This window comes from Nomascus leucogenys, chromosome 18 (assembly GCF_006542625.1).
Source record: "Nomascus leucogenys isolate Asia chromosome 18, Asia_NLE_v1, whole genome shotgun sequence".
NCBI classification, from domain to species: domain Eukaryota; kingdom Metazoa; phylum Chordata; class Mammalia; order Primates; family Hylobatidae; genus Nomascus; species Nomascus leucogenys.
This window is the reverse complement of record NC_044398.1, coordinates 35,070,800-35,095,376: the sequence shown is the minus strand read 5'-3', so window position 1 is coordinate 35,095,376 and position 24,577 is coordinate 35,070,800. Positions and strand designations below refer to the sequence as shown.

The window sequence follows — 24,577 nt, the reverse complement described above, 5'->3', positions numbered from 1 at the left end:
CAGGAATGTTATTCACTGACCCACCCAGGCCCTTACATGTTTAAAAAAACCCCCATACTGGCCGGGTGCAGTGGCTCATGCCTGTAATCCCAGAACTTTGGGAGGCCGAGGTGGGAGGATTATGAGGTCAGGAGATCAAGACCATCCTGGCTAACATGGTGAAACCCCGTCTCTACTAAAAATACAAAAATTAGCCTGGTATTGTGGCGGGCACCTGTAGTCCCAGTTATTCAGGAGGCTGAGACAGGAGACTAGCATGAACCTGGGAGGCAGAGCTTGCAGTGAGCCAAGTTTGTGCCATTGCACTCCAGCCTGGGCGACAGAGTGAGAATCTGTCTCAAAAAAAAAAAAAAAAAAAAATCCCCACACTGAGGAGGAACACCCAATCTAGAACCACGGGGCTGGAAGGTACCTTTAAGGAGAGAGCAGCTCAAAGCCCCACCTGATTATGAGATTTCGTTCACAGAAGCTTCAAAAGAAGAATCTGCTCTGGAATTCTGTGTTTGCTAGGAGCTCTTGTCTTGCAGTCATTTGGAGTTTTCCATCCTTGCTTGATGGAAGAGTGTCTAGTTGAATTCACAATGCTGCTCTTGAAAAGTTGTTTCAGAGATCATGTGAACGGTGTGGGGTTGGCCTGTCTGGACTTGATATCTTGATGTGATCTTACCCTGAAGTCTCACTCCACTCTGCTGGTGATCTTAAAGATCACTGTGATGCAATGGAGAATGCATGGTTTGGAATCACACCACTCTGGGTTGTTCCATCTTCTACATATGCATCCATCCTGGGCAACCTGCCCAACTACTTGGAGCTTTGGCCCTCTCATCTGTTAATTGGGGAAACTGAGGTAGCCTTACAGCTTGAGCATTAGATGGGGCAACTGCATTAGATGCTGGATGTGAAGCAGCTGACACAATGCTGGACCCAGGGCCAGTGTTCTTTCCCCTCTTCATGCCCCTTCAGTAAAAAGATTCCTCCTCTGAGACATGGTTCCTGGACTTGGCATGACATCTGGCACAGTAAAGTCATAAGAGCTCTGTCTCTAAAAGTTTTTTGGGGGCCATTGGTCCTTTTGAGAGCAAAATGAAATTTGTGAACATTTTCCCGAGAAAAGAATCACACTGAGCTATTAATGCTGACACTCACTTTTAAGAATCTCCTCCCAGAATCTCAGCCAGGCATTTCAGGGGTCTCCCTCCTGTGATTCAGTCCACAGGAAACAGGCAAACCTTTCCCAGACCCTGGGAAGACACTGAGAGAAGAGGCTGAAGGCCAGGTGGATAGCCTGCTGGCCTTTCCTAATTGCTTTTCTTGTGCTTGTGTGCGAATGTGCTCTTGTTAACCTGTGCTTCCTGTACCCCATGTCCCTGGCACCTCTTCTCTGATCTGTGACACCAGCAGGAGCACAATTAGTCAGGAAGAACAAAAGCTCTGAGGTACATGGACTCAGCTCTGACCTCACCAGATGTTCTGGCCTGGTCGTTTTCATGTAGGTTTCTGGAGCACCCTGGAGGCTGCTGGCTACTCCTCTCTAGAGCACTCCCTGGTACACTGAGGTGGCCGCATTCCTCTATGTTCAGTTATCCTGTGCAGCTACAATCATCTGTCCTCAGGCACTTCACTTACAACAAAGCCAGAGATGCCCATTTTATGAGATCAAGGCTCCTTTATTTATGACATGACAGGAGAACAGAACAGACTGCTATGCTTTAACGTGAGAAGAAGGGCCTCTTGATTCCCGGCCAGCCCTGTGCATGTGAAACCTGGCAGCTCAGGCAGCAGCATCTCTGAATGTAGGGGACAGTCACTGGCAGCTTGCTCAAAAGGGCCCTCTCCTGGGAAGGGTGCCTCCAATTTGGCTAATTGTCTGGCCCTTTTTCCCCCCAAGTCCAGAGGCTCTGTACCTGGGTCACCCTTGATGACACCCAGTAGATTCTAACATAACACCCATCATTTCTGGAGCTCCTTCTTGGTGCCAGCACATGTCACTTTGTCCTTTCTCTACACTACCCTGTTTGTGTGTCCTTGTCCCATGCACAACAGACCTGGATTACAAATGTTTACATCTTCCCAGTGGCCACATGCAGCCCCTTCCATCTTCCCAGCAATCCTCTCTTTCTCTAACCTTCTCTAGCTCATTACCCTGTTATATTTTTATCTGTAGATCTTACCATCTGCCGAAGGTCTGTTACTTATTTATGTCTTTACCTGTTTATTATCTCTCGTGCTAAAGGCTAAGACCATGAGAGCAGGCCCCTTGTCTCTCTTGTTCACGTTCTATCCCCAGGGCAAGGACTAAGCGCACAAAATCAGTTCTGTTGAATCAAGAGTTTGTGGCAAATGCAGTGATATATTATTGTATGGATTCAAAACTTTCCCCTGGGTCTTGTTTTGCCAGGAAATTTATTCATCCTGGAAAGAAGGATTCAGGAAGCTTTGCAGATGGAGAGACTGAGATTAGTTGTATCTCTGAGATAAAATGTAGTGCCACAAAAGTGGACTACGCATTACAGACACTGTGGAGGTTTGTGGGTTCGTGCAATTGTTTTGCCTGCCCTATTCTAGATCTCATCATTGATACCCGCTTGCTCTTCCCACATCTCAAAATCACCTTCCATCATGGACATGGGGTTTCAGACTCCCTAGAGGTGGCTCTCTGTGCCATATTGTGCCATCCAATGGCCAATTGTTGTTATGCAGCTATGATGGTGCCCACAATGACGGTCACAGTCTCACTGACATGCCAGTGTGGGTCTTGTGGGCAGGATCTTGGAGCAATAATACTTCCTTTTTCGAAGTGTGGTGCAAGAAGCTATGATGGTTCATGCTGTTCTCTGTCCAGTTGCCAGGAGAAGCTGGGCCAATTCTAAGCACACAGGGTCTGCAATGGTGATGATGTTGAAGATGATGATAATGATAGGTAAAATATATGGAGCACTTGCACTGTGGTAGCAACTTTGCTGAGTACCCTGCACATTATTGCATTTAGCAGTCACAAACATTGAACCAGGTAAATCTAATGATCATCCCTACTTTGCAGATAGGAAGGCTCAAAGAAGCAAAATAGCTAGAACTTGGGGTGATTCTGAAGGCTGCACCTTTAACTGCTGTGTTCTGTGGCTGTGGTTGTAGCTGAGGTATAGAAAATAGATTAGAAAGTGCATGCCTAGGTGTGGAGAGGATGGTTGGGAGGTTCTTGCAGCGGTTCAGGTGGGAGTTGCTTAGAGCTGAGGCTGGCAGAAACAAGGCATGGTTTTCTTATGGTACCACTCTTGACTTGAGGAGCAGGGAAGATAAGTTCCAGTGAAAGGACAAAATGACTGCACAGAAAAGAATAAAAATGCCCTCAAGTGTGAGGCTGAGAATACCAAGGTGCTGCAGGCCAGGAGAGAGCTTGCCTAGCCCGGTGTCATGGTGGTGAGAGAATTCAAGTCTATGAGGGACCAGGCTGTTCTACAGAAACCAGAAAAAAGTAAAAAGTGGGTAATGGTGGTGCTGCAGCAGGGGTGGGAGAGGCAGAGTGGCTGGGCTGAGCAGACCCAGTCCCAGCTGGGAAGTGACTCAGAGGAGCTACTGCCTCATGATGCAGTGAAAGATGTCAGTTGGAGACGCCTGCTGCAAGATTCAGAGAGGGTAGGATGATTTCCAGACAGTCAGTCAGAGGTGCTGTTTGGAAACCAGGTTTCCAAGCTGTTAGCAAGCTTGTCTTCAGGGGGTTTTTCAGAACAAGATTATTCTCATCACTTGTCCTGCATGTTCTCTCCATGTGGCATTTCCTTGAAATATTTTCTTGATTTTGGAGGGTCTGTGAACACGAAAGAGAATATTTAGTTTTTTGCTCATTTCTTTCTTTTTTTTTTTTTTTGAGACAGAGTCTCACTCTGTCGCCCAGGCTGGAGTGCAGTGGCATGATAGCTCACTGCAACCTCTGCCTCCCAGGTTCAAACAATTCTCCTGCCTCATCCTCCTGAGTAGCTGAGACTACAGGCATGTGCCACCACACTCAGCTAATTTTTGTATTTTTAGTAGAGACAGGGTTTTACCATGTTGGCCAGGCTGGTCTCAAACTCCTGACCTCAGGTGATCCACCTGCCTCTGGCCTCCCAAAGTATTGGGATTACAGGTGCGAGCCACCCACCACACTCGGCTGCTCATTTCTTATACAAACATATATGAACTTTCCCTAATTATCAGGGTAAATTGGTTTGCAGAAAGCACTGACAAAAAAGTGATTCTAAAATGTGTATTAAGCACACACTGTCCTGGTATGCACACAACATATAAACATGATCCAACAAATCCCACTAGTCACGTTTTCCCAAACCTTCATAAGCCACAGCCAGTGTTCACTGAGTTGTGGTTCTGCTTTCTAGGAAGAAAACGTTTCCCCGCGCCCTTGCAATTAGGTGGGGTTCAATGACTAGCTCTAGCCAATGAAGAAGCGAATGAAGTGTGTCACTTCTGGGCTGAGTTATTAACAGCTGTTTCTCCTTGTCCAGACTCTTCCTGGCCTGTGACCTTGGAGGTCATCCATTCAGCCTAGGTCCCTTAATCACAGTGTGGAGCAGCATCCAGGCTCCCAACCCCATCCCAGACTCTCCTTGAAGATGTGGATCTACAACTAATGAAAATCTTTGTTGTGATAAGCCACTGACATTTTAGACATGTTGTTACTAATGCATAAGCTATTCATTTTCATGATCTTTCCTTTGCCTGGAATGTCTCCCTTTTTCTTTTCTAAGCATGGCAAACTGCTACATTTTTGAAAATTCCCAGCTGTCATATTAACATCTTGTGGGGGATTTTTACCACTCTTTAGCACAATTACTTGCTCTCTTTACCCCCTGCGGCATCTTGCAGACACCTTCTTACTTTGCATTGCACTTATCTTCCTCTTGTGAGTCTGTGAGCCCTTTGGAGACCAGGACCATGTGTTATTTATCCTTCTATCCCTAGCACCAGCACAGTTCTGGCTCTGGGAGGGAAGTCACACACCAATACTTGTCTGATTGAATTTGGACAGGCACCGTTGTGTCTGTGATGAGATTCATTGAGACTTTTCCCCAAGGTCACACTCAGTTTCATTCATTTAGATCCTTGCCTCTAGAGTCTTCATGGTCTGTGAGGCCTCATTTGTGTTGCCTTAACATTGGGTCCTCTGCATTTGTCCTTAGATATTTAGAAAACTGCTCCTGAGGGTGGGTGGCTCCTTTCTTCTCTTTGGTTAGCTTCTTAATTTTATTAGATTGTTGAGTCCTAGAACATGCAGCAGTCTGGATTTGACTAAACCGCACTGGAATATTAAACCACAGGCTTTGAGCACGGATATGGTCCCTTCCACCTCTTGCTATTCATGTTGCCTCAACCAAGTCACATCCTCTCCCAGACTCCTCCATCCCTAATCTAGAAGAATGATAATAAGCTCCTTCAGGGCTGTTATGGGGGTTAAATAATATAGTCACTTAAATAAGTTAGCCACTTTTCATTTTTCCTTACTAACTGACAAACTGCCAAGTAAGCACAAGAGAGAAAAAGCATGTGAAATTCCCTGGGCACCCTCCCTCCACCCTCCACCCCTGCCCAGGCCTGGCTGATGGATAACAGGCAGTCACCTCTGCCAAGCCCACCATGGGCATTACCACTCACATTGTTGGGGGAAGCCCTACAATTCCACTGTAGGGTGCTGATGGGGAGGCTGCTGGCTGATGCACACATGGCTGCCTGCCGTAGACACATGCATTCTTATGTCAGCTATGATCTCTGGAGGATGCAGGGGCTGGATTTGTTTGAAGCCACCACTTTCCAGATCCAGGCCCTTAACTGAGGTCTAAGGATGGATCCTCTATGGGGTGTCTGTGACACCGAAATTACATGCACGTAGTAATGGAGGCTTTTATATTTATTTTTTTTCCTGAGGAAAGGATCTAAAGCATTCGTCGATTTCTCAAGGAGTTCTATGACCCAGAAAACGTGAAGGGATGGTAAATCCTATGTGGCAATCCGTGACACAGAGGAAAGCAGCTTGGTCTCTGGCATGCTGTAGGCTCCAACACACATGAGGTGTGAGAGGAGAGGGCAAAAGGGGGTGAGATGTGTGAGAACATCCCCAGGGCCCGGTGTTTCCTCTTTTTCCAAATGTGTTAGAATGGGGCAGTCAAAGGAAATCTGGGGGCAGGACTAATTGAACAAAGTCAGCCTAGGGCCATCTGTGTTGCACCTCCTGGGTCAGGCCCTTTGCCCTGTAATCCCAATGAAGTCCCATGACTGATCTCTAAGGGTGGTGCCAATTAGCCACATTTTACAGGTGGGTGGAACAAGCCCAGGGATGCCAGACTACTTTTCCAAGGAAAACCAGCTTGTAGGTGATTGATCAAGGATTTTTTTTTTTTTTTTTTTTTTTTTTTCTGAGACGGAGTCTCGCTCTGTCGCCCAGGCTGGAGTGCAGTGGCGCAATCTCGGCTCACTGCAAGCTCCGTCTCCCTGGTTCACGCCATTCTCCTGCCTCAGCCTCCCAAGTAGCTGGGACTACAGGCACCCGCCACCACGTCCGGCTAATTTTTTTGTATTTTTAGTAGAGACGGGGTTTCACCGTGGTCTCGATCTCCTGACCTCGTGATCCGCCCGCCTCGGCCCCCCAAAGTGCTGGGATTACAAGTATGAGCCACCGTGCCTGGCCTGATCAAGGATTTTAAGCTCAAATATGTGTGACCCGCATGCCAGAACTTCTGAAAAGGGAAGTGAGAACATAGAAGAATAGTCATCACCAGTAGAGGCCACTCAGGAATACTTGTTGAAGAAAAGAAAGGAAAAAAATATATAGAAGAAAGCAAGGGAAAAAGGAGAAAATCTTAAATCTTAACAAATACAAGACTTATGAAAGACCCAGGAGCTAACATCACCATCTTGGGTAATACAGAAAAATTTTTTTCCTAAAAGATTATAAACACATTTTCATCTTTTTTCCTTCTTTTCTAGGAAAACTTTCCTTCCTTCCTTCCTTCCTTCCTTCCTTCCTTCCTTCCTTCCTTCCTTCCTCCCTTCCTTCCCTTTTTCCTTCATTCTTTTCTTCTTCCTTCTTTCCTTCCATTTTTTCTTCCTTTTCTTCCTTTCTTCTTTCAATCTTTTCTCCTTTCTTTTCTTAAACAGATGTCTCCTGAGCCCTTCTTTTGTGAAATTCTGAGTAGAGGGCATTGAGGATAATACAGATGCGTAAACATTCCTAATGCCTCCCTGCTATCAAGAAAATCTTAACCTTTTGGCTCGCTTATATCTAAAGCCAATGGAGGAAAAAAAAACTTTCTGACAAATGAAAAATCTAAATGAAAATTTAGAATAATTGTAGAATTTTTGGATGAGGGCATACTTTAGAGAAGAAAACTTGTAATAAAAATACTATATATGGCAAAACATATGATGTATTAATTAAGTCTCTTGCAAGCAAAAGAATGAAAGTGAAATTAGCTTAAGTGAAAAGAAAATTTAGAGGCATTCATAGGTAGCTGAAAATCCAAATTGCATGTAGCACGAAAGGTCACTTTCCTGAATATGTCAAGGACTCCCACTCTTGAGACAGATAATAGCTAAGTGGAATAAGATATGAAGAACACATTGCTGATTAACTGTAAATTGCTGTAACTTTTAAGGAAAATAATATCAGTGTACAGAGTGCAGCTGAAAGTATCTATATATGCTGACCTTTTGGAAGGTGATATTACAAACATGAGTACAACGTTTATCACAGTAATGTTTGCAGTATTCAAATGAGAAAGTACAGAGATAAAACAACCTAAATATCTACCAGAGGGGAATGGTTGATTAAGCCACAGAACATTCTTACTATCAAATTTTATGCTACAGTTAAAAGGGAAAAATTAGGTGCCTGTTTGTGGGTCAGAGGGATTTAGCGGTCATTGAGTACAAAAATCAAAGGGCTCAGTCATGTGAATAGCATCATCACACTTCTGTAAAACAATTAAAAATGAAAAAGGCTTTTATATGCATATCTATCTATTATTTATCTATTTATCTATCTATCATCTATCTTCATATGATTAGAGAGAAAGGCAAGGATAGACACTGCAAATGCTGTTTAACTCAAGTGGGATTAGGAGATGGGGAGAAGATTCAATAATATTTTTATAACTCTGAATTTTAGAATATGGTAGAACTACTATGCATCATTGTTATTTTTAAATAATAAAACAATTTTTAAAAGGAAAAGAATAGACCATCAAATAGGGAGGTAAAATTCAGCATACTCCTCTTCATTAGGAAACAGCAGGTGGCCAGGAAAGCCCAATTCTATACAGAGTTGGTATTTGACAGAACTCAGTTTGGGTTTTTAATTTTCATTTTTGGGGTGGCTGCATTAACTCAGGACCCATCTTACAGACAGGAAAGTGGGCTGACAAGAGTGAGGAGATGTGCAAAAAGATGGAAAACTCACAGCCTCTTAAAATTAAGGAGAAATGAGAAAATAGATGATATGCTACTTGTAGTATAATTGAAAACCTCCCAATTTTAATTGTGACTGGTGAAAAAAGGACAATTTTTATCTGTGTTGTAAATCAGCATAATTTCTCAATATTGTTCACTGCAGCCCATTCTGCTTAGGGCAATTTATTTCTATTGCCCTACAGGTAAGCAAGCTCAGCTTACTTTCAGCAACTGCAACAAGTTGAGTCCTGATGTACATAATTAAATTTAAAAAAAAAACGTGAGACACTTGCTGAAGTGAGAAGACTTGGGGGATTTTTTTCCAAGGTGTAAATTAGCTGGAGAACACGAGTCTTGGATGGTTGTATCGGTGCCAAAGGATGAGTTAGTTTTCTCAGATACTGCCGAGCCGCATAATAAAGGTTGTTTCACAGGCTTCCGGTTCATATGAGCTGTTTGATTTCAAACCCCGCCTGTCTTATAAGCAACTGGGTCATTAACCTTAAAAATATCAACTTGTTCATATTCATGTGAAGTGAGTTACAAGCCAAGGGACCCTGAAGGCATTGTGGGTGTGCACATAATACTCGGTCCTCACACTTCTTCAGACCCAAAAGTAGGGAGATGCAGAGAGAGCAGGAGGTGGCACACAGTAGTCTCTCAGTCAGATTTGAGTGTGTCCCGGGGGAGGAGAGAGGGAAGGCAGGTGTGGGAGGAGCAGGATGCCACAGTGGAAAATCCAGGGCATGGGCTGAGGCCAAAGCTGACCATGAACACAGATTGGGGAGGGTCCCAGAAATAAGGATTCAACCAGAGTGGCATGGTCGTGTCAGAAGGACTTTGTGTGGGGAGAAGGATGGGAATGTGTCTCCAGCTCCCCCTCTACCCTGACCCCTGGTTCTGCAGGCCAGCCCCTCCATACTTTTCATGAAGAGTCCACAGCTCCACAGAAATGATAAATGCTTGAGGAGATGGATATTTTAAATACCCCGACCTGATCATGACATTTTCTATGCATGTAACAAAATATCACACATGCCCATACATATGGGCAATTATTATGCAACAATGAAAAATAATAATTCACAGCTCTCCTGGCCTGGGGAAAGCAAACTAGGTCTGGGAGTCCCACAATCTTTTACTGAAATTTTATATAAAGTCAATGGCCAATTATTGACTGTATTAGCCATAACCGAGTTCCACAGACAGTGGCTGAAGCAGCAGAAATTCATTCTCTCGTACCCCTGGAGGCTGAAGGACTGAGATCAGGGTGTCAGCAGGGTTGGTTCCTCCTGAGGCCTCTCTCATTGGCTTGCAGATGGCCACCTTCTCCCTGTGTCCTCACATGGTCTTCCTTCTGTGTATGTCTGTGTCCTCATCCCTTCTTCCTCTAAGGACACCAGTAGTATTAGATTAGGGCCCACCTATATGACCTAGTTTTACTTTCCCATTAATTACCTTTTTAAAAGCCTTCTTTCCAAATATGGTCACATTCTGAGACATTGGGGATGAGTATTTTGACACACGAATTTTGAGGGTTGGACACACTTCAGCCTATTTATTTCTTTTGGTATATTTTCCACTCAAATACCATCAATTGTCCAGATAGAAATGTGAGTGTGTGTATGTATATGCGTATGTGTGTGTATGTATGTGTGATACTTGTGTATGTTTGTGTGACTGTAAAAAATACATATTGTGTACGTATGTGTGACTGTAAAATGACTAGTTTTCTCCCTGATAATACTTTTATCTCCCTACTTTTCAACTACACATGACAGCCCCCTGGGCTATGTGCCTTCCAAAAGCATGACAATTCTATCTCTGGAAGAGCAAGCGCTCGCTGAGTCCCTCCACATAAAATGGCTTTGAAACCCATTTCCATTGCTTCCCTCTGAGTTGGGCAGAAGCACTGACTCCTCAAACGGGACCTGAAGTCAGAGTTTGTCTCTAGATCTGATTCTGTCAGGCCCCTCAGCCCCTACATGCGGAGGTGCAATTCACGAAGTACTCACCCCATAGCAGATCCTTTACCAGATCCTCGATGGAGCTCAGCACCCTGGCCTTGTATGACTGCCTTTGTCTCTAAGGCACTATAAGTGCACAGGCAAATTTGCATGTTGATTATTATCTATCACTACATGCCAGGCATTCTAAATGTTCTGCAGAAGTGAATTCATTTAATCCTCACAATAAGTCTATAAGACAAGGACCCTTGATAGGCCCATTCTACAGATAAGTAAACCAAGGCCCAAGGAAGCAGAATGACCTATCTGAGGTCAAACACCCAGCCAGTGATAGGTCCTGCATCTGAAACCAGGTAGCTCAGAGCATATTTATTCTTCATACAGCCTTGTGAAAAGGGGGCTGCTATCACCGTCTTGCAAATGAGGAAAGAGATTTATAGCTGTTTGGACCCAGGAGTGTCTAACTCCAAAGCCGTTTTTCTTTCTATTGTGCCAGCCTGTTTGCCTGGACACTGCCTATTTCCCAGCGTGTCAGCTAATCTCCCTCCACACATCCCTTGTAAACACCCAAAGTCAAGCATGCCTGCTTCTTTACATCAATATTAAAGAGCACAGAGAGCTGTCAGGCCTATTTGGTGAAACAGAAAAGGCACAGGCTTGTTTCAAACCTCAGCTCTTTTACTTTCCAGCTTTCTGGTCCTGGCCAAGTTGCTTTCCTAAATTTTAGTTCCCTCATCATAAAAGTGGAGATAAAAATAACTAGGTAATAGTGAGTCTTCAATGTTCAACAAATGTTAGTTAATTTCTCACCATGTTACTGTTGAGCAGGGTAGGAAATTTATTGCCAAGTGACCTCTGCTTCTCCCATCAAGAGACAACATTTACTTCCCTGTCCCAGAAATCTGGACTGGCCTGATGGCTTGTTTTAGGAATAAGAAAGTGATAGAGGTGACAGTGTGTTAGTTCCAAACCTCAAAAGGCATTACATGTTTCCACCTTTTCTCTTGAACTCTTACCATGACCATGAGAACAAGCCTGAATTAACCTGCTGGAAAATGAAAAACCACCCAGAGCAGAACAGTCATTCCAGCTGAGGTCACTGTAGATGAGCCAACCCCAGACAACTGGCCATATGACCACAGATGCATGAACTGGGTTCAGCTAACCACCCAGCCATCTTCTTGTTGCGTGAGAAAATCTACATGGGTGTTATTTAGGTCATTAATTTTGCTCTGCTTTGTTATGCAGCAATAGCTAACTAATACAATCATATATTATCAGTACTATTTAGCAAAAGCTCAAAAACATGATCAACTTTATCCAGAGTAGTGTCCTTTCCCTTGTCTTCATGTATGCTCTCATCTGCATGCTCCTGTTCTCCTTGTACATACATGAAAGGAACTCCACACTGGCTATTGCTGATGCTTCTAATGAGTGAGAGCAGGAAACGTTTGTTCCCACGGGTTCAAATAAACTCTCTTTGCATATGCTTCTCATTGTCCTTGTGTCAATATTGGCTTATGGAACTAGAATCTTTTTTATGAGAGCTTTAGAGTGTGATTTTAACAGAGACTAACACTTCTTTTGGCAAACAGAACACAATTCAAATGCCATTAAAGTGTTAGAGAAAGGGTCAGCTTCCTCCCAACCTGGCCAGTTCAGCAGGGCCAGGGGCCCACAATCATGATTCTGAGCTTATCTTTCTGTTCTGTGGCTACAGCAAAAGCACTCTGGTTACTGACCTGTCTGGATGGCCAAGGCATACCCCAAGTTCCTGTAACAACCATTGGCCTCAGATTAGTCTACAGAGCTGTGGCATTTACCAGGCTTGACTGTAATTATTGTGTGTGTGTGTGTGTGTGTGTGTGTGTTCCTGACATTATGTTACACAGAGGTGAGATTAAAAATGGTTGTACTTTATGGAGTCCCAAGTATTTATGACAGGTGCTTCCTACCTCAGTTGAAAGACAGCTCAGGAATTCCCACTAAAGTTATTTGGCTCCAGAGCACCTAACAGTCACAGCTATAGTAGGTCACAGCTATAGTAGGTCACAGCTACAACAGCTATAGTAAGTCACAGCTATAGTAAGTCACAGCTATAGTAAGTCACAGCTATAGTAGTCACAGCTATAGTCACAGCTATAGTAAGGTACAGGTGTCTTTGTGGCTTTTGATTCTAGCACAGTATCAATATGGTTCCCCAGTAAATGTCTTTTGCATGAACCTAAAACCACTGTTCATGAAGAAACCCTTCATTTTCTTCCCCTTGACCTTAAAAAATTTCATTTCTTTCAGAGTCCACTATAATTGTTAGGATTCTAGGCTGGGTTGAGGTTTCAGCTCCAGCCGTTTCTACCTGGGTGATTCTATATAAACTCAACATTGATGAGTCCCAGGATACAGGTATAAAAAACACCTAATGCTCTCTCCTGCCTTATAGTGTTGTGGTGAGGAAGTACACATAGGTACTCAAACAAGTGAATACATTATCAGGTGCCTAGAATACTGCTTGACATATGGTGGTGGGAGTGATTAGATAAATGTCACGTGTTCTTCATTTATACATTTGTTTATGTGACACTATCAGAGCAGTAATTACTTGTCATCTCCCATGACAAAGATAAAGGGATGGAAAAGACCTGGCCCCTACTGAAAAGTTTCCTCGTTGGGAAGGGGAAGGTGCTGGTATGAGCATGTTGTTGTCCACAGGGGCAATTGTTCCTGCCATGAAAACAGAGGTCTGAGAAAGCCCAGGGACAGCAGTGTCTAATTCCTCTTGGGTTCAGGGAATTGGGAGAGGGGTCTCAAGAGAAGGCGATATTTGAGTTGAGTTTAGAAGGATGAAGGGGAATTTCACAGCTGAAAAGGGCAAGTCTTCCAGGAAGAAGGAAGGGCCTGCAGGAAGACGCCAGGCCATTGTAGGCCGACATGGAGAGAAGCTGGGCAGGAAGGCAGGCAGGCTGTCAGGAGACAGGTGTCGGGACAGGGCTGAAAAAGAGACTGGGGACAGAAGGAGGTCCCTAAGCTCTTCAAGAGGGCCTTGTTTCCTTCAGCTGCCTGTGTAAGGGGGAGGGAAATAATGTTATTTTGGATGTTGGGAGCAGGATTCCACTCAGGGAGAGAATTGTGCTTGTTTAAAAACAAGCCTTAATGGGCCTTTATGGATATGATTGGAGGCCCCTTGGGGATTGTCTGAGTGGGTTGGGGGTTTATCAAGGAAAGCTAAATGTTCACGCTTAGAGGAATTAAGGGGGAAGCATGGGTGAGAGAGAAGGAGATTGATGCAGGGCAGAGGAGAAGCAGGTGAGAGAGTGGGGGAAGGGAGCAGCAGGAAGTATTGTCCTGCTCAGAGGGATTGGCGCAGTTGGGGGTGCAGGGGAAAGGGCGTTCCAAGGCTGCTGAGAAGAGGACGAGGTATGTGTGGTTCAGTTTTAGGTTGTTTGCTGAGAAACACTGTTGAGCCTCTTCAGGAAAAGCAGCTGCAAATCCAAAATGCCTGCATGAATGGTGTTTTCCAGAAATCAAGGGACAAGGCCTGGGTTCCAGGTGAGAGATTAAGACAATCACCAAAGGAGGGGCGCATCAATATAAGCAGAGAGCAGAAACTGGGTGACATAAAGAAGGAAGTCCCTGGGAAATCACAAAGACATGGGCAAATATGAAACTTCAGAATAGAAAAGCATATACTTTTGAACCGATTTTATTTAAATATTGAAGAACAGAGAGATGCCAGCTGTCACCCTTGGCTACATGTGTATGTCATATGTCACCCATACCCATGATATTTGCATATATAATGTCTTTTTAGAATCCTACGTGCAGATACTACATCTTCAGGAGAAACAAGGATGGCTAATTAGGAGGATATTTTGATTTGGGGGCTTTCAGTGTATTATGAATTTTCAGGGCCACCTGTCTTACTTGGTGATATTAGGATATCCCAACCTTTTGAGTTTTTTTCCAGCCTCTTTTTCACTGACTAAAAACTAGATGGGGACAGATCATAGGAACGTCAGAACAGCGAAAGGGGTGGCAGGAAAGTTCTAGAACACTCAGTGCCTCAGACACAGCTGAGCATTTAAAATTCAGGCATCACTGAACAGAAGAGCACCCAGAATATTATAAGCAAAATACAGGAATAGAAACGCATCCAGAATATTATAAGCAAAAGGGAGATGCTTTTGGAAGGATATAGCAGTTACCTGAAGGAACTTGAGGTGAGGAGTAATAGCCAGGTCTGGGAGGGAATGAACATGGAAATGAAAATTTAAGAAGCAAGGTCATTGCTTGTCTTCTACGGGCCACATGGTATCTTGATTCTGTTTCTTCCAGCTAAATTTTTTGCTTTCCTTTATAGACAACTTCCTCCACCCCAGCATGCCAGGAGTGCCTCAGTCCTGCTCTAGCGAGGCTCTCAGTTCCAGTGGGCTCCAGAAGCCTGCAAGAGCCCCTCCACCTCAGTCTAGGTTCCTGGAGCCTGAATCTCACTGGTGTCACTGTGGGAGGCTCCTTTTCCTCCAATCATTTGTCTGGGAGTGGAGGCAGATCACAAGGTGTCCACATGGCTGCAGGGCCTCTGCTGCTGCACTATGGGCGGTTCCCAAAGAGGGAGATGCAGGCTGGAAGTGAACTCATGTGTGCAAAATGTAATGGTTTCAAAGCAAGAAGATGAATAGTAAAACATCCATCTGCCTGTTGGCCAGCACTACTGCAGTGTACTGTGTCTCCACAGCAAGAGAGGACACTTTTAGAGTGCTGTATCTGTATAGCCATACGCCAGACACTTTTATCTCCTCTGGCTTTCTTCCGTCAGCTACTTTGAGTGGAAGACACAGCAGTCCTCTTTTTATGATTAGCAACTCATCTGGGACCTTATGACAACATTCCACCCGAAGGTACCCACTTTCTTCATGAACTGGAGAAATCTGATGGGCCTACTTTGGAGCCACTCAGCACCCCAGGTCCTCCTAACCCCTGGCTCTGCAGGTCTCTTGAACGTGCTAGATGAATTGGGTGGCCTTGCCAAAGTGGCTGGTCCCGTATCTGGTTATTGCTTCTGCTGTTGCAGCAGCACTTAAAAGGGCCAAAGGGTCACAGACAGACAATAATCCTGTGAAGGGACTGATGGTGAAGAAAGGGCTTTCAGGAAAATAAAGGATCAATGAGAGGAGGTGGCTTAGACTACATATGCATGCAGGTGAATCCTGTGAACAGAGACCCTGCACAGGAGACCCCTTTCATACATATGTGCACGTGTACACCCCTACCCCCACATACCTACACAACATGTGTGAGTATTTGTGTATATACATATATATTAGGAGCCCTGTCTATCTACAGTGTGTCAGACCAAGGATTTAATCTCCACTTTGCCTTTTGCCACCTGTGTGATCCTGAACAAACCATTCTCTCTCTGACAGTAACTTTCTGCATCAGTTAAAATGAAAGTAATTATAGATTTTTAAAGACGTGAGAAAAAACTAATATATGTAAAATACAGTGCCTGACATATATTTTGCTATAGAGAAATTCAAACTAAATATAAACTACATTTAAACTACGCTTACATAGACTCACATACACATATTCATTCATATGAATGCATGCGTGCATATATGCATTCCTATACACATATAAATTCTTGCATATATACAAGCACATACCAATACTAGTCGTATTTACCAATATCAATACCAGTCGTAAATAGCAATACACACAATAATTTTATACACATCTGTGGATGGCATTAACATTTATGCTCATTCATATATTATACATATAAACTTCAATATACGCATTCATGAACATATATCAACTTGATCTCAGATACACCACACTATTAGACACGCACATACATCCACAGATGCATACATACACATATTATATGTACATGTATGCATTCATACATACACATATTATATATGTATGTATGTATGTATGCATGCATGCATATAAACACATTTTACACACATTCTTATAGTAAGAATTCATCTCAAATATTGAAAAAAGTCAAAATAATTTGCTACATAGCTCTGAAAATAACTCTCAGGTAGGTCAACCTTATTGCCTCATGTATGGAAAACGGCTCCTGTTACTTCTTTTAGGGAAAAATATGCATTATTTACTTATCTTCATAGGCCTATTGGTGGCAGAGGAGGTCCTTGTTTCATGTCAGGCACACAGGAGAGATACCACTTTCCGTCTAGGGAGAGGAGCCAGGTCCATGAAGATCTGGCCTGTGTTTGGGATGCCACAGGGCAACTGTGAGATGGGCTGTTCTTATACAGAAGCTCTGTCTTCAGCACTGGCTCACAAAGGCCAGGCTTGGGCCAAGCAAGGTGTTTTGCTTCTCTCATTGATACACCCTCAGGTGAGCTGCTGAAGAGCTGCAGTTTTTATTCCTGAGCCTGTGTGGGTTGTGGGAGGATGGAGAGTGTTGTGTGTAAGGCCCCAGAGTTCTCTCAATCCATCTGCAGAGCCCCCAGAGTCCTTGAAAAATTGAAATTGTGTTCGGTGGCTCTGAGGCAGGAACACAAGCCTGTCATCAGCACTGTCTACTGCTGCCTGGGTGTCTGGGGCCTTCACGCTCAGGCCCCCATGCCATGGCCACAGGTCTGTGTGGGGTCTATTGGTTTGTGAGCTCACTTTGGAGACTCAAACATAAAGGATTAAAGCTGCAAGCAGAGCTGGCGGGAGGCTGGCCTTTTGTAAGGAATGGCTAGTTGTGCTCCATGAGGAAGGACACCCTGCCACCTTATTTATATGGTCACACTTCCATTTATAAATTACAAAAGGGATGAAGAAGGAAGACTTTGATCCATCAAATTTATGGATTCAATAACTGTCGTCATTTCAGACAGCATGGTCTCTGGGGAATATTTTCCCATGTATGCTTAGGTAGCAGGGAGGGAGAGACAAATGCTAAATATTCTGCTGTATTTATGAAATGTCAAATGTGCTTTCCGGGGTAATTGCATGAATATTGAAAAGGCTCGCTGAAATTTATATCCTTGCAACTGAGTGTTTGGGGATGCTTCTTGCCAGCAGCCCCTTTGCAGACAGGACAACAGCCTGGCGCAAAATGCCCAAATGAAATGGGATCCAGCCTGGCCTTTCCTGGCCAGCCATTGCCAATGCAGCTGGACAACTTGGCCTGACTTCATGTACGCTTCCCATGCAAGGAGTCCATGTCAGGCCCAGTGGACACATTCAGCATAACTAGGGGACTTGGTTAATGTTAAATATCCCATGATAATTCTAAAAAAAAAGGTTTTACTGTAATTTTCCCCAGATCTGGTGGAATAGCATATAGCATATCAGAATCTAGGTCTATTCTATTGGAAGAGAAACCATTCCTCTGTTTTTCCAAAATCCTAGCATGTTCTTTGACCAAGCAGGACATTCTTACCTCTGGCAGACAAATGGTCTCAGCATTAACTGAAGAAAAACAAGTGGCCTTTCCCAGCCATAGACCTTGAGTAGCGTTAAAACGTGGTAGGGTGGGGTGGGGGGGTGCATCGTAGTTGGTATTTCCCCCTTTTTAAAAATTTCAGTTAAGTCAGTTTAATAGTCTCATGAGTCATTCTCATGTTCTCTTTCTCTTTAAACACCCGTAACCACTCCATCATAGATCTGGCTACTTTAAGCTCAGAAATGTCTCTTACAACCCTAACTTGCTTTGCTCCCAGGGTGGCTTTTCTTTATGATGTCATAACTTTTCTTTATGATGTCATAACTTTACAGACACATCACCCACTGTCTCCCCATGCATATTGTGCTCTGTCTCCTCAGTGCTACTCATGCCACCTCCATCCCTGGTGCCCTCTGTGTATCTCTGGGCCTTTGTGCACACTGCTTCCTCTGCCTGGAAGCCCTTCTTCCTTTCTCCACACAACACATCCCTCCTTACTCATTAAAGTCCCGTACAAATGCTAAAGCCATCTGATCTTGTCAGCAAACTTGGCCACCAAATAGAAAATCTTCTCCTTTATGCCCACCAGTCATGGACAAAACTCAAGAGTTGCATGAGAACTTCAGTTATCAGGCAACGTTACCAGGGTTTGGGGCAGAAGGAATAGATAAAAGGGACAATTCTAAGGAAGATGATCGAAAGACTGACACCAATGTGGAGAGGATGATTCCAGCACTACTCGTACTGCACTAGGTGAGCCAGGAGCTGGTAGGAAGGGTGGTGTGGAAGAAGGTTGGGGTGAAACTGGAGAAATTTTGGAAAAGAAAACTACATTAGAGGTTATGGGCTTTCTGAGGCCACCAGAGGTGAATGGGAGAAAAAAGAGTGATATAAGCTAAGCCATGTACTTTTCTAATTTTCAGGATCAGACAACTTGAAATCTGCCTTGGCTTTTAGTGGGCAATCTGTTCTAGGGATCACAGCCCCTACCTGTAACTGTCACCTCTTTTGAGGTACAATTATAGGACTCCTCCATCATTACATTCTTTCCTCTCATCCCATTGCAATGTTTCCATGCTGAGAGGGCTCCAGATAGATGTAGGGAAGCTCTGCTAGTCTCTGTGCTGAAGCTCAGTGCCTGGCATACCTCTGCCTTTGATGAGGCTCTGGCACAGCCCTGCATAATTCTTCATTTGCCTGAGCATTAAAGAATGCTCCTGGTGGTCATCAGAGCGCCTTATGTCAGAGGCTTTGTCTACACCTCTCTGTGCCTAGGTTTCAAGCACAGCTTTGGATTTTTTTTTTATCCTCCCCTCATGTACTGATGCTCAGTTTGGGTGAGTTCCTCTTCTTAGCCTTACTCAACTGAAAAAAAAAAAAAGAACCTGATTTCTTTTGGCCATATGCTGCATTCCAAAAATGCCTAAGGCCTTCAGTTTAGCAAATTAGATCCCAGATGAGGTTCTGAGCACAGACAACTTGTCAAGTGGTGGGGTAAAGTTTACATTTCAGGCTCACCTCTACCACCCATCTGGATGATGCCCCAGTGACCCATCATGGCGTGTGGGTATTAAAATAATAGTAGAAATCTCAACCAGGAGGGAATTGTACAACTGGAAGGGGAAGGGCATGTACATATGTATGAGAGTGTATGTGTGTGTGTATTTACTCATACATTTATACATATATATGTATATTCTTGCATTATTTTAATACCTACATCTCATGATGGGTGTGTGATTTTATACATACATATATACACATATATCAAGGGATGAATATATAGGTGAATATATGTGTATTATATATGTACATATATGTAAATATACATATATACACAAAGTATATGTACACCCATATATAAACCATATATTAGTAAATATGGATATACACACATGTATAAATAGATACACACACACACACACACACAGACACACAAGCTTGGCTAAAATGTACCACTCTGAACTAAACTTGAGCCGTGACTCACTCTGCTCCCATGATAACAGTGAGTACTGTGAAGTTCAAACAAACAGAGAGAACCAAAACAAATAAAACTGGTCTGTATCATCTCTGCATAACCAAAGACTCTCCAGGGCCCTTACCACCAACATGTGGGGTTGAGGATGGAGGGCTCCTGGTGCCAGTGACAGCTCTTGAACCTCTGCAAGAGTACAGAACACGTGTCAGAATGGACACGTCCCACTGTAATCTTTCCCATAACGTCAGGCCCCCTCCAAACGGGGCTGTAACTTTTCTCATATTTGCATTTTTAATGCTAACTATAGAACCTGGCATGCAGGCAGTCAATCTTGTTGTTGTCGTTGTTGTTGTTTTTCACTGATAGAATGTCCTTGGCTAATCGTCATCAATTTTCATAAAATTTGATCTGCTAAATTGCATATGCACAGATTGTATTGTGTTTTATGAAGAAAATTACAACATCATTTCTTCTTCCTGAATTTTGAGGAAAGACAATGAAATGTTTACCAGTCTAAATCAGCAATTGAAAAGTTGATACATTACTGATACTTTTAATGGACTTTTAACTTGGGAGTCCAGCAATTAATTTTAAATGTCTTCTCTGTTTATTAGATTTTGTTACACAATACAGATTCATTTTGAGTATATATATATATATATATATATATTTATATGTATACTCATATATAAATATATAAAATTAGATTTATATATAAAATCACAGCTCACCATGCTTATTGGTCACTGAGTATGATATCATCCAATATATTGGATGATCGTGGGACGGACTTGTTCTTCTGCCATTCTAAGAAATACCTTTCCCAGCCGGGCGCAGGGGCTCACGCCTGTAATCCCAACACTTTAGGAGGCTGAGGTGGGCAGATGACTTGAAGTCAGGAGTTCGAGACCAGCCTAGCCAATATGGTGAAACCCTGTCCCTACCAAAAATACAAAAATTAGCTCAGCGTGGTGGTGCATCATGCTTGTAGTCCCAGCTACTTGAGAGGCTGGGGCAGGAGAATCACTTGAATCTGGGAGGTGGAGGTTGCAGTGAGCTGAGATTGTACCATGCACTCCAGCTGAGGCATCGCAGTGAGACTCCATCTCAAAAAAAAAGAAAAAGAAAGAAATACCTCTCCCACCCTCCCACCTATCTTGAAGTGAAAACATACTTAATCCACAGGGAAGTCACACCAGTCTTCACTGAAAATATGGGAAGAGAACTGTGTTCAAGGCCATATAGGGTGAGAATTCTGTCTGTGGGTGTGAGTAGAAGGCTCATGGCTCCCTGGTCTCTCTTTCTCTTGAACTTCCTAAGGTGCAAAACACTTCACCACCATCCTCCTGGGACTCTGCCCCGTACTTCTATGAATCTTTTCATTTTCTTCTCTCTTTCTGTATTCCTCTTCCTTTAAGCCCTCCCTGTGTGGTGATCCTGCCTCCTAGTGCCCGGGGAAGCCATATACCTCCCACTTCATGACAAGAGTTCAGTCCAGTTCTCAGGTCCTCCTATAAGGTTCATAGCCCCAGAGTTTATTCTCCACTTGGTTTCTGCTGGTGGCCAGGAGAGAATGGGCTCTGGTCTCAGTTCTGTTGGCTTTGAATGATCTCCAGACAGGTAAATTGGTGGTGGCGATAGGGAGTGGGAGAACTTCCAAAGTGGGCTGTGCATGAAAATATTCATTTTTATGAGAATTAATTGCATTTTATATACCATATACTCTAGTCTTCGTTTATAATTCTTTTCAACCCTGGCCTTATGAGGCTAAGGGCACAGTTCTCCCCTCCTTATTGTAGGTTTCATTTGAAAAACATTCCCACGTTTAACTGACATGCTTAAACAACTTCTGTGAAATTGCTGATGGGGAAAAGGGAATAACCCTGATTTCCAAACTCAAACCCTCCCCACTACTCTTTTCTAGAGCACTGTATGATGAACTCAGCATTCCTCATTGTGAATCAGACAGTCATTCACCTTAAGGCTACTGGCTGGCCCTCATCGAACATTTCAAATAAATCAACAGAAAGCTTGAAAGTCAAGATCCCCTTCCCATGCAGTGGCGGGGTCCTACACTGCTGATTCTATGCGGGTGCAGTGAGTTCAGTTTGTGTTCTCAGAAGTGCATGGACTGTGAACATTAGCTGAGCTCAGAGAACAGCAGATGCATCTGTGTCCAGAAGCTGAGATCCATGCGGGCTCTCATAGAAAGTGCAGTTGCAGAATGGGCTTCCAGTTGGCAACCCAGGCTCTGTGCATTCCTTATCCCCAGTGCTCTGCACAATGCACTTCCTCAGCATGAATCAATGAATGAATGAATGGATGCACTAATTAAAGTCTAGGATCCGGCCGGGCGCGGTGGCTCATGCCTGTAATCCCAGCACTTTGGGAGGCCGAGGTGGGCGGCTCATGAGGTCAGGAGATTGAGACCATCCTGGTTAACACGGTGAAACCCCGTCTCTACTAAAAATACAAAAAAATTAGCCTGGCATGGTGGCAGTTGCCTGTAGTCCCAGCTACTCGGGAGGCTGAGGCAGGAGAATGGCGTGAACCTGGGAGGCGGAGCTTGCAGTGAGCTGAGATCGCACCACTGTACTCCAGCCTGGGCAACAAAGCAAGACTCCGTCTCCAAAAAAAAAAAAAAAAAAAAAAAGCCTGGGCTCCTAGTGGTGGTCCTATCCCAGGAGTTAGCTTTTAAGAAAATACTGTGGCAGTGGGAGTTGAACAAGGAGAACACATGGAACATGGACACAAGGAGGGGAACATCACACACTGGGGCCTGCTGGGGGCCGGGGGCAAGGGGAAAGACAGCATTAGGACAAATATGTAATGCACACAGGGCTTAAAACCTAGATGACGTGTTGATAGGTGCAGCAAACCACCTTGGCACATATATACCTATGTAACAAAGCTGCACATTCTGCACATGTATCTCAGAACTTAAAGTAAAATAAAAAAAATTATAATATTTTGACAAAAATCTGGTGAACAATATAATGGAAAGAATGTGATTCACTTCATGAGCAGTTTGCTAGACATCTCACTTTCAGAACCTGAATTTGTCTGGGAAAATCTGTGAGGAACAACTGTGACCACAAGATACCAGGGAACAGTATTTTGCAAACTTGAGTATGCATATGGATCACCTTGAAGCTCCTGTTTAAGCGTCAGTTCTGACTCAGCAGGCCTGAGAAGAGGTGTGAGATTCTGCATTTATTTTTAACAGGGTCTTGGGTGATGCTGACGCTGAAGCTTCTGGTCACTTTGAGTAGCATACTTTGAGAAGCAAACCACAGTTTGAGCAGCAAAGCTTCACAGGCAACTTGCTACAGGGCAGTGTTTCTCAACAGAAGGTGGGAGGGCAGGAGATTTTCCACCCCTTCCTGAGGATATTTGATGATGTCTAGGGATCTCTTTGGGTTCCATAACTAGACGGCTGCAACTAGTATCAGCCAGGGATACCACTAAACATCCTACAATGCACAGGACAGGGCTTGCCACAAAGAATTATCTGGCCCACAGTGTCAACAGTGCTGAAGTGGAGAAATCCTAATCTAGGGGAAAGAAAACAGGTTTGCAGTCCAGTGGCCTAAGGAGCAAACCACGATCTTTCCACTTAATTGCTGTAATCTTTACAAGACTTCTGAATCTCTGTTCTTTGGAGAGCTATCTAATGATGACCAGTAGAGTATCTGCATATGCAGTGAAAGTTCAATAATACTTGACATCAATTGAATGATTGTAGAAGAATAACTGCCTTCCCTGGAGACCAACAGAAAAGCAGTTACCATTATTGAGTATCTATTCTATATTCAGATAAATATTTTGGATATTTCAGAGATACCTCAGATACATAGGCAAACCCAGAGGGATAGACAAGATAGCCTCTTGAATCTGCAATATTAGATTTCTAAGAAAAAACTGTTGCCTCAGTTCCCATTGATAGGCAGATATTGGCAGCAGCAGAAGTGCTCATAGAGTACCAAATTATAATGGCCAGTTGATTGCAAGAGTTGGGCACGATGTTTTTCACCATCCCAATGGCAACAGCTTTTCTCATCAGCAGAGCATCCAGCTTCAACTTGCAAAGGCATGGGTACAGTGCATTCTACTACCGGTAATCTCGGGGCTGCCCTTGATTTGCTTTCAGAACAAGAGCAAAGCTAGCCCCTTAGGGAGGTCAGAGCAGAGGTGGTGGGGCAGCAGAAGGCTGAGGCTGATGGACTTCTGATGCTGGTGTACATGCACTTTGGGGAACATCTGAGTCTTAATCTTTCCCATGTGTTTCAGAATGCTTTCCCTATGCATTCCTCTGCCATAACAATAATTAGACTTCTCTGCTCAATGCATAGATGAGCATGCACACCCACACACAAACACACATACACTACTACATCTAGGTCTCAATAGATGAGTCTTTCTGCTGACTGCCTGTAAAAAGAAAAACAACCAGATGGCACAGCTGGAAAAAATGTCTGTGTTTTAGAGGGTCTATAAAGCTCTTTATCATCCCAGCAGGAATGGGCAAGGACCTGGCAGGACACCGGGGTGCTCAAGAAGAATATCGAGCATCTATTTCACATGTCAATGAAGCTTTCCAGAATCATCTCCAGGCCTCTCTCTTGCCAAAGATAGACATGATAGTCTTGGGACCCAGACATGGTCTTCTCCTGGTTCCTCCATTTTTTACCACACTGGTCTCCAGCTTGTCTGCCCATAGAATTCCATAGAGACAATTACTCTAAAAGGTTATTATATTTGCCTGGATGAAGACATTTAGAATAA

General features: G+C 43.7%; 2 long non-coding RNA genes across 2 annotated transcripts; one reads left to right on the top strand and one right to left on the bottom strand.

Annotated features, from left to right (window-relative positions):
* Positions 1–1,651: 1,651 nt before the first annotated feature.
* On the bottom strand, positions 1,652–18,104 carry LOC115831135. Its single transcript, XR_004026660.1, has 3 exons — positions 17,812–18,104; positions 5,647–5,853; positions 1,652–3,805 (listed from the first exon to the last, which is right to left on the bottom strand). It is a non-coding gene; the product is annotated as an uncharacterized LOC115831135 (long non-coding RNA).
* Positions 18,105–18,197: 93 nt separating this feature from the next.
* On the top strand, positions 18,198–19,046 carry LOC105739003. Its single transcript, XR_001114851.1, has 2 exons — positions 18,198–18,567; positions 18,738–19,046. It is a non-coding gene; the product is annotated as an uncharacterized LOC105739003 (long non-coding RNA).
* Positions 19,047–24,577: the final 5,531 nt, after the last annotated feature.